Source organism: Equus caballus, chromosome 11 (genome assembly GCF_041296265.1).
Source record: "Equus caballus isolate H_3958 breed thoroughbred chromosome 11, TB-T2T, whole genome shotgun sequence".
In the NCBI taxonomy this organism is placed as follows: Eukaryota; Metazoa; Chordata; class Mammalia; order Perissodactyla; family Equidae; genus Equus; species Equus caballus.
The window spans coordinates 55060281-55071177 of NC_091694.1; the positions used below are offsets into that span (position 1 = coordinate 55060281).

The 10897-nt window shown below is 37.1% G+C and overlaps 1 long non-coding RNA gene across 1 annotated transcript in view; it reads left to right on the plus strand.

The window, feature by feature from the left end:
* LOC106782894 (uncharacterized) overlaps positions 1 to 10395 on the plus strand; it is a 47699-nt gene extending 37304 nt beyond the window's left edge. Inside the window, exon 3 of the long non-coding RNA XR_001380268.3 lies at positions 10041 to 10395. This is a non-coding gene — a long non-coding RNA (uncharacterized lncRNA). The remainder of the gene's footprint in view (positions 1 to 10040) is intronic.
* Positions 10396 to 10897: the final 502 nt, after the last annotated feature.

The window sequence follows — 10897 nt, forward strand, 5'->3', positions numbered from 1 at the left end:
TGTCTATCCTTCTGCCAAGAAAACGCAATCTTGATTATTTTACTATATAGTAAGTCTTGAAATTGGATAACGTGATTCCTCTCCACTTATTCCTCTTCAGAATTATTTTAGTGTTCTAGTTTCTTTGCCTTTACATATAAAGTTTAGAATAATTTTTTCTATGTCTATAAACAATTTTGCTGGGATTCTGATAGGAATTACGTTAAAACTTTTATATAAATTTGGTGGAAGTTGACCTCATCACTATGTCGAGTCTTCCAATCTATGAATAGAGAATATCCTTCCATTTATTTAGATCTTTTAAAAATTTATTTCATCAGCATTTTGTTTTTTTCAGCATACAAGTCCTATACATGTTTTGCTAGATTTATCTCTAAGTATTTTTTTAGTTATAAACTCTATTTTTAATTTCAGTTACCATGTGTGTGTGTTACACACACACAAAGTGATTTTTGTATGTTGGTCCTATATCATTTAACCTTGCTGAACTCACTTATTCGTTCTAAGAGGCTTTTTTGTAAATTTCTTGGAATTTTCTATGTGGATCATCATAACATCAGCAAATAGGGACAGCCTTACATCTTCCTTTCCAACTGACTGCTTTTTATTTTATTTTCTTGACTTATTTGATCAGCTAGAATTTCCATTTTCTTACTACGTTCAGTAGCAGTGGTTAGAGTGGGCATCCTCCCCTCGTTCCCAGTCTTAGGGGGGAAATAGTCTTAAACCGTAAAGTTTGATGTTAGCTGTAGGTTTTTTATGGGTGTTCTTTATCAAATTGAGGAAGTTCCTCTCTATTTCTGGTTTCCTGAGAGTTTTTGTCATGAATGGGTTTGGAGTTTGTCAAGCGTTTTTACCGTATCAACCAACATGGTCATATTGCTTCTTTAGCCTTTCAACATGGTGGGTTACATTGATTGATCTTTTAATTTTTTTTAATTTAAAGATTGGCATGTGAGCTAACAACTGTTGCCAATCTTTTTTTTTCTATTCTCCCCAAAGCCCCCCAGTACATAGTTGTATATTCTAGTTGTGAGTGCCTCTGGTTGTGCTATGTGGGACACGGCCTCAGCATGGCTTGATGAGCGGTGCCATGTCCACGCCCAGGATCCAAACCAGCGAAACCCTGGGCCACCAAAGCAGAGCTCGTGAACTTAACCACTCGGCCATGGGGCCGGCCCCTGATTGATTTTTGAGTATTGAACCAGCCTTGCATCCCTGGAGCAAACTCCACTTGGTCATGGTATATAGTTCTTTTTATATGTTGCTGAATTCTATTTGCTAATATTTTGTTAAGAATATTTACATCTGTAGTCATGAGGGATGTTTGTCTGTAGTTTTCTTTTTTGTACTGTTATTGTCAGGTTTTGTAAATGAGTTGGGAGGGGTTTTCTCATTTTCTATTTTCTGGAAAAGATTGGGTACGATTAGTGGTAATTCTTCCTTAGATATTTGGTCGACTTCTCCAATGAAATATCTGTCTGAGATTTATTTTTCAGGAGGTTTATAATTACAAATTCAATTTCCTCAATAGTTACAGGCTATTTGAATTATCCATTTAATACTGGGTGAGTGGTGGTAGTTTGTATTTTTCAAGGAGTTGGTGCCTTTCCTCCAAGTTGTCAAATTCACATGTGTAGAGTTGCTCATAGTGCTCTGTTATTGTCTTCTCCATGTCTACAGCGGCTGCAGTGATATCTCCTGTTTCATTCCCAGTGTTAGTAATTTGTGTCTTCTCTTTTTTTTTTTCTTTTTGCTGAGGAAGATTCACCCTGGGCTAACATCAGTTGCCAATCTTCCTCTTTTTGCCTGAGGAAGAGTCATCCTGAGCTAAGCTGTGCCAATCGACCTCTATTTTGTATGTGAGTTGTTGCCACAGCATGGCTGATGAGTGGTGTAGGTCCACACCCTGGATCCAAACCTGCGAACATGGGTTGCTGAAGCGGAATGAACTGAACTTAGCCCCTAGGCCACAGGGCTGGCCCTGTGTCTTCTCTTTGTATGTCTCCTCCAGTCTTGTTGAGGTATGCCAATTTTATTCATCTTATCAAAGAACCAGCTTTTTTATTCTCTATTTTTTTTGTTTCCAATTTCACTGATTTATGCTTTTTATTATTTTCTTCCTTCTGCTAGCTTTGGGTTTATTTTCCTCTTCTTTTTTAGGTTCTTAAAGTCCAAGCTTAGATTATTGATTTGAGACTTCCTCTTTTCTAATGTGTGCCTTTAGTACTGTAAGTTTCTCTCTCAGCACTGCTTTGGCTGTGTCTCACAAATTTTGTTATAATGTATGTTCATTGTCATTCAGTTCAATGTCACTTTTTAAACTTTCCTTGAGAGCTCTCCTTTGACTCATGGATTATTTAGAAGTGTGTTGGTGATGCTTCAAGCATCGGAGATTTTTCTGGTATCTTTCTATTCTTGATTTCTAATTTGAGTCCATTGTAGCTGGAGAATAGATTCTGAATAATTTCAATTCTTTTAAATTTTTGTGATCTGTATTATGGCCCAGGAGATAGTCTATCTTGGTGTGTGTTCTGTGGGCACTGGGAAAGAACGTGCATTCTGCTGTTTTAGGTGGCGTGTTCTATAAATCTCAACTAGATCCTGCTGGTTGATGGTGCAGTTAAGTTCTTTCACATCATTGTTGATTTTCTGTCTACTTGTTCCATCAGTTTTTGGAAGAAAGGTGTTAAGTCTCCAACTGTACTCATGGATCTGTTTTGTTGTCATTTCAGTTCTCAGTTTTTCCTTTGCGTATTTTCCATTTCTGGCATATGGTGCCTACACATTTAGGATTGCTCGATCTTCCTGGCAGACTGACCCTTTAATCATCACATGATTTTCCTCTCCGTCCCTGGTAATTTCTTCTGCTCTGAAGTCTACTTTATCTGACATTATCGTAGCTCCTCCTGCCTGTCTGGATTAATGCTGAATGATATACCCTTTCCCATCCTTTCACTCTCAACTTGCACATATCATTAGGTTTGAAGTGAGTTTCTTGTAGACAGCATCAAGTTGGGTCATTATTTTCTTTTTGTTTTCAACTGTTCTGTCCTTAATTGTGTATTTAGATCATTTGCTTTTAACATAATTTTAATTATTGATATGTTAAGGATTGAGTATGCTATTTTACTTTTATTTTGTCGTCTGTTTATCTCTTTTTTTTCATTTTTCTGTTTTCTTTTTCCTGCTCTCCTGTGATAGTTGAGCATTTTTTTAGAATTCCATTTGATTTGTCTACAATTTTTTTTTATTTTTGAGGAAGATTAACCTTGAGCTAACTACTGCCGGTCCTCCTCTTTTTTGCTGAGGAAGCCTGGCCCTGAGCTAACACCCATGCCCATTTTTCTCTTCTTTATACGTGGGATGCCTACCACAGCATGGCATGCCAAGCAGTGCCATGTCCGCACCTGGGATCTGAACTGGTGAACTCCGGGCCGTCAAGAAGCGGAACGTGCGAACTTAACCACTGCACCACCGAGCTGACCCCTACAATAGTTTTTAATGTCTCTCTTTATACAGCTTTGATAGTTGTTTCTTTAGTTATTACATTTTATATACATAACTTATACTGTTTACTGTTCATGTTGCCCTTGACCAATTCTGATGAAGTGCAGAAATCTTCTCTCTCCTTACATCCCTTTACTCTCCCCCATTTATAATATAATTTTCTTGAATATTTCCTCTACATACATTGAGAACCATATTAGACAGTGTCACAGCTTTTTGCTTCAACTGTCAAAAAACATAATTTGGAAAACCTAAAAGGAGGAAAAAAATGTATTGTGCTTGCCTATATTTTTGCTTCCGTATGCTTTCTGATATTTTCAGTCTCTCTTTTATTCTTTCCTTTATGTTCAGATAACTTCATTAAGCCGTTGTTTTAGGGTAGATCTGCTGGTGACAAATTCTCTTAGCTCTCTTTCATTTCATAATGTCTTGATTTTCTCTTTATTCCTGAGGAACATTTTCTCTGCATATAGAATTCTGGGTTGACTGTTTTTCCTCTTTCTTTCAATATATGAGAATTATTGTGCCACTTCCTTCTGACCTCTGTGGTTTCTGATGAGAAATCTACCATCATTCAAATTGCTTTTCCCCTATGGCTAATGCGTCATTTCTCCCAGTCTGCTTTTAAAAATGTTTCTGTCTTTAGTTTTTAGAAGTTTGACTATAATGTGTCTTGCAGTGGATTTCTTGCATCTACTCATTTATTCCTTTTTTTCTTTTTTTTTGCCAATTTGGTAAGTTTTTAGCCATTATGTTTTCAAGTACTTTTGCACTCCCATTCTCTTTCTCGTCTCCTGGGACTTACATCTATTGTTATAGTCCTGCATGTCCCTGAGGCTGTGTCCTTTTTTTTTTTTTCCTAAGTCAACTTTCCCGTCCTTTGTTTGGACTGGATATTTCTATTGTCCTATCTTCAAGTTCTCTGATTCTGTCTTCTCTCCTCTCAATTCTGCTGTTGAGCTCATCTGTTCAGTTTTACATTTTGGTTACTGTATATTTTAGTTCTAAAAGTTCCATTTGGTTTTCCTTTATATCTTATATTTCTTTGCTGAGGTATCCTATTGTCTTGTTGTAACTTTCTGTGTTCTGGGTATGATGAGTGATTTTTTAATTGAGACCAGGATATTTGGTATCATGTCATAATACTGTATCTTATTTAAATCCTTCTCCGGCACCATTCTGGTGAGTGAAGGGGGTGCCACCTTATTTTTTCCACATGAGTGGGCTTGGAAGGTCTAGCTTCTCCACTCAGCCTACACTGACATCTGGGGACCAGGGGACGGATTCCTTTTACTGTTGGGTGGGGGTGGGAGTTGAGGCTCCTATTAGATCCCCCCTGACACAGCAAAAAGAGGGTAGAACCCCTCATTAGTACTTCCCATGTGGCCTCCACTCACTTAATGGGGAGGGGGTTGGGTCACCTTGTTACCACTGAGTGGTGATGAAGTCCTGACTCTCTGCTGGGCTTCTTCTGACCCCACCTGGCAGGAGCATTAGGGCATCCTGTTAGAACCTGGCCATGATGAAATTCTGGGTTCTCCACTTGGTCTTTGCTGGAGGATGGCGTGTGTAGCCCCAGGTTTTCTCTGTGGTGTTTGGCTGGAGTGAGTCATTATGTTCTAAAAGTTTTCCATCTTGCAAGATATACCCTTTCCTGGTCCCTGGCTGGAGAGAACAGGCTTTTGTTGGGGTCTTTTTTGTCTGCACCTGTTGGTGTTTCATGGTTACTGATTTCTTCACTTCCAAGTATGGAATATATGAGGAAAAAAGAAAACTCAGAGGACTCACCAGCATGTTGTTGCTTGGATCTTGAGACCCCTAGCCAGTCCACCTTCCTTGCATCTTTGAGAGTCTTCTTATGTTTCTTTTGTATACAATATCCAGGATTTTTAGTTGTACTTAGCAGGAGGAATAGGAAGATGTATGTTTACTCCATCTTCTTGGAAGTGGATGTCCAAACTATAATAATTAAACAGTGTAAAATGTGGAAGTGTTAAATATAGCAGGAATAAACAGAGCAGTCAAATAGATAAAAACTACTTTAAAAAACAGAATTCTTTAGCAAGCATTGAGAAATTATCTACCTAACTGGAAAAAGCAGAATTATATCTCTGCACATATAATAATTCAAAATACATTCCAGATAGATTAATTGTAGATTTAATTAATTTTTAAAGTACTGCTATATATGGGAAGAACATAAGCACATTATATAATCAGATAGTAATAAATTTGTAACATTCTACACACAAATGATGGCTGTCTAAAATACAAATAATTCTTATAAATCATTAAGAGAAATATGAGTACTATAGTTAAGAAACAATTACAAAAAGGCTCAAAGAGATCATTTGCATAAAGAACATAGTAGCTAACAAATATGGAAAAATGCTCGCCTTCTCAAGTAATTGGAGAAAGGAAAATGAAACAAATTAATTCCTTTGGGTTTTGGTTTGGTTTAGTTTGGCTCCTTTTGGGCCCTTTAAATAAAATGAAAGTAACAAAACTTCAGGCGGGTGCTCTGAGCTAGGTACTAACTGATAAAACCAATTGTGGTGGGAACCACATTAACACAACCTTCTTGGCAGAAGATTTTCCAATAAGTATCAAAAGTCACAAAGATCATGATTCCTTTTGACCAAATCATTCCATTTTGGAGAATTTATCCCAAGAGAAAGAAGATTAACATAAAGATTCATGGACAAGAGAGCTAATAATGTACGTATTAACAATAGTAAAAAGTAGTATAAGACTAAAGATCCCAACAATGAACAATTGGTTAAATAAATATTGGCATATCCACAGAAAAGAAAACCATATGTTTATTATAAACGATGTTGTACAAGAATATTTAATGCCATGGAAAAAATGCTCATAATTCATCACCAAGTAAAAAACAAAAAGCATATTACAAAGCAGATTAGATACTGATGCTATTTTAATAGGTTAAAATGTTTATAGAAATGGCATATTAAGAAAACACATTGAAATATCAGCACTTGAAATTTAAGTATTGGAACTATGATTAATTTTTATTTTTCATCTTTATATTTTTCTCTTTTCAAAATGTCTTTTTAAAAGCATGCTTTTACATTTAAAATAAAACAATAAGTGGATGTTCGGGATCTCTATTTCTTGGAGACAATTTCCACTGCTTAGTGCTGTCATCTGAGAGGCAAGCTCTTTTTAGCTTTTTATTCTGCCATCCGTAGCATTTTGGTTTTCTTTTTTAAGCTTGTTGCTTCATTGTTACAAGATGGCTGTTGCACCTCGAGGAATCACATCAACACTCCAGGTAGATAGAAGGAGGAAAAGAGTCCATCGATGCCCTCTTCTTATCAGGACTCTTTCCCAGAAACCCCCTTCAGCAGACTTGCTTACATCTCACATGGCCAACCTAAACTCAAGGAGAGCCAAGGAATAAGTAAACAAATTTCCAGACCCTAGAGTAGATGATGGCAAGAGAGAAGGGCCTAGAAATGGATGCCGAGTCAGCCAACTGCAGTTTGTACATTGTATTTTTATGTAGAAAATTAAAAGCATATTTTGTAGAGTACAGCAATCGAATGTAGTGACAACCAAAATATGCAAGAATTGTGTTTTGCAGGCCCTGTAGAAAGCATCTGTGACATCTGACCATTAAAAGGAGTTAGGGGATGTACTTTCAAACTATTCAGGCTCTGATCCCTACATTGCAGGGGTGTGACACTATAAATTGTATGTCTTAATACTGAGAAAAGATTAGAAGGTCGATGTCGAGTACACATATCTCTACCATAAACTCTCTCGCAGGCACGTTGTGGATGCGACGGGGAGAGCGCTTTCAAGCTGGGTTTGGTTACATGAAACCTGAGTCAGCCGTGCAACGACTGCAAAAACATCATCAAAAAGCGGGATTGGTTGTACAACTGAAGGTAGCAAGCTGTTGGACAAAGAGCAAAGCCTGGGGTTCTGGAGATCTGAGGGTTCCATCACTCTCTGCTGCTAACAGCTGTGTGCCCGGGGACACATAATTAACGTTGACCAACTTCGGTTTCCTAATCTGTAAGCTCAGGGAGTGTGCAGAAAGGACTTAAGCACTCTGCTTAAGCACTCTGAACACAAGATGACTATATCCTATTATAATTGATATATTCTGAAAATTAACAACTGAACAGGTAATGAATCACACTAAACTCACCGTGAGCTGACAGAAAGGAACACAGAGAGATCCAGAGGAACAGAGATGTGAGGAATCATTGGCTCCATGTCAGCTGCCATCATTCATGGTAGATGGTACAATCCACAGGGGAAATACAGCAGATATAAACCCTGAGAACCCAAGAGAACTCTATTGACATTATTTTTGTTCAGTTGGAGCAAGGGCTTAGCAATGCGATTTATTGAGCCCACTCAACTTAAGATTTGGAGTCCTTATTGATTTCGTTTCACTAACTAAAAAGAAGACACCTCAATAGTGAAACCAACGACAATGGTCAGGAAGCTGTCACTGGTAGGTACTAAAATCCTTCAGTCCAGGAATCAGAGGCCATATAAGGAACCCTACATTGGTACCATCAGATGTATCAACCTTCAGGTTCAGATGAAAGCGATGGCTGTGATGGAGTTGGAATTCTCACTCCATCACTTAGAGCTATGCAATAGTCAGCAAGTTACTTAACCTCTCTGTTCCTCCATCTCTCATCTGTAAATTGGGGGACAATAATTGTACCCAATCCTAGAACTGAGTAAAATTTAAAAATTTTAGTCCAATGCCTAGTCTGTAGATTATTATTATCAGAGAGGTAAGTTTTAATTCTTCAAGTAAGACAATGAAGTTGCAGCTAAGCTTATAAACTGTTACGTACTTAGTAACTTGTGGTGGATTTCTTAATTTGGGGAATAGAGTTTCTCTATGCAGAAATGTACAGAAATGGCAAAAGTAGGAAGTTTCCCATGAAGCTTGGGGAAGTTTTTAATAAAACACATTCAAGAGAATATGTACAATTTGGCAGAGAGTTGTTGCCTGATGCAGCTCAGGTACCTCTGCTCCCTGGAAGACGGCACAGAACAGAAGAGATAGAAGATCTCGACAGAGCAGGGGTAGAAATATGTCTTTGGATTTGGCTTGGACTATGTCTTTCAATAAAAAATGATAATTTAACTGGATATGGTCATGGAAATAGAATTGGAAGGGTTTGTGACTATTGTTGATTCCTACTTCTCTGGTTGGAAGCCTCTCCTGGATCCTTAACAGATGGTCCACTTCCAGTCCCTTAATATGGAGTGTTAAAATAGATCTTCAGATCAGTGGGGAAAGATTGGGTTGTTCATTAAATAGTGTTGAAACAGCTGGCTAACTGTGTGGAAAAACAAAGTTAGAACCCAATTTCAAACCAAAATAAACCACAGATGGGTTAAATATTTAGAGAAATAAAGAAACATGAAAATTTCAGAGGAAAGACAGGTAAATAGCAACAGACCTATATTACGAGAAAAGGCTTTATGACTATAGTACTTACAGCAGAAATTATAATGGGAAACATGACTGTTGCTTGCATTAAAAAACTTAAAATGTCCCTTTATAAAAAATACCATAGACAAAATAAGGAAAACAGTAACTTAAGGAAAATAAGTTCAATATATCAGGTTAAAGGGTTACTATCTTAAATACAGAAAGAGATTTTATAGGTGAATTAGGAAAAAGATGCTGTGTCCCCTTCTTCTCTACCCACCCTAATGTAGTAGTGACTATAAACAGGATATTTTAAAAAGAAGAAAGACATATGGCTAATAGATGTGAAGAAAATTCAGCCCCACATGTAACCAGCTACTTTTCATCTATCAAATTGTCAAGGATGAAAAGCAACAACACTCCCGGTTAGAGAAAGCCTTGGGCAGGAATATGCAGTTGTGTACATGAATGCTGGCGATGTAAATACACAAGAACTTTTTGGAGAGCTGGTGAGCCATGTAGATAATTTTTTAGAGAAAAGTCTTTGACAACTTCTAATAGTTATCCTTAGAAAATTATCGATGCCTAGAGATTTAGATCAAGGATGCCCACTGCAGCATAATTGGCACTCTCAACATAGAAAGTTGAGACATCTGTCATCTGGGGCTGGTTCATAAGGTCACGCGTCACTTAATGACGAGGATATGTTCTGAGAAATGCATTGTTAGGCGATTTCATTGTTTTGAGGACATCACAGGGCGAACTTACACAAACCTAGATGGTATAGCCTGTCACACACCTAGGCTATATGGTACTAATCTTATGGGACCACTGTTGTATATGCTCTGTCATTAACCAAAACGTCATTTTGCGGTGCATAACTGTAATTAAGACTTAGTTTCCATGATGGAATACTATGAAACCTTTTTTTAAAAAGTAATATGTCGATACAGAATGTCATCACAATTTTAAATAAAACACGAGCATAGTATAAGTCATTTATATTAAAATTCTCTATCTTGCTGTGTTTAGTACTTTTAACTTGCATCATGAAAGAATATTAATAAATGGCTGAAAATAAGTATCCCCTCCCCAGGCCAGTACTCCTCAGGACTGTCAAGGTCACGAAAAACAAGAAATGACTAAGAAACTGCTGCAGACCTGAGGAGGCTGGGAAGACTTGACAGCTAAATGCAGCGTGGCGCCCTGTGCTGGATCCTGCGACAGAGGACGTCAACAGAAAACTGATGAAATCCAAATGCACTCTGGAGTTTAGTTAAGAATAATGCACCAACGTCAATTCCTTGGTTTTGACAATGCACCACAATAATGTAAGGTGTGAACAATGGAGGAAACTGGGTAAGGGGCATGTGGGAACTCTCTTTATTGTACTATCCTTGCAGCTGTTATGAAAATCCAAAATTATCCCCAAATAAAAAGTTTACTCAAAATATCGAGACATTTTTTCAAAAGGTATATACCTAAGGAGTTAGATTGGGGTAAGAGACCTAAAGACTTTCAGATTCAATGTGTATAATTGTTTACAAAGACTATTCACATTATACAACGAAGGATAAACTTATTTAAAAGTAAAATGATATTATAGAAGCATATTTATGAAAATTAAATAATAAGAAAAAACAAATTATAACATAGCAATGATCCTATTTAAATATTTTTTAAGTTGGTGATTTGTTTTTTCTTATTTTTATATTCTAATTTTAAAACAAACATGTATTACTTATAGGATAAAAAATAATTAAAGTTTAAAACATTCCTGAAGGAAGGCATTGGTCAGGTGCAATTCTCAGACCTCTGGTGTTGTGAGTTGGAATCAGGGGTTTCTTGGTCGTGTACCTGTGCCTTCAAACATTGGCATCACAGAAACTTTGTCTCTTTCTTCTGTGATACATTTAAATAAATATATCTTTACTTTATCTATGACCCAACATA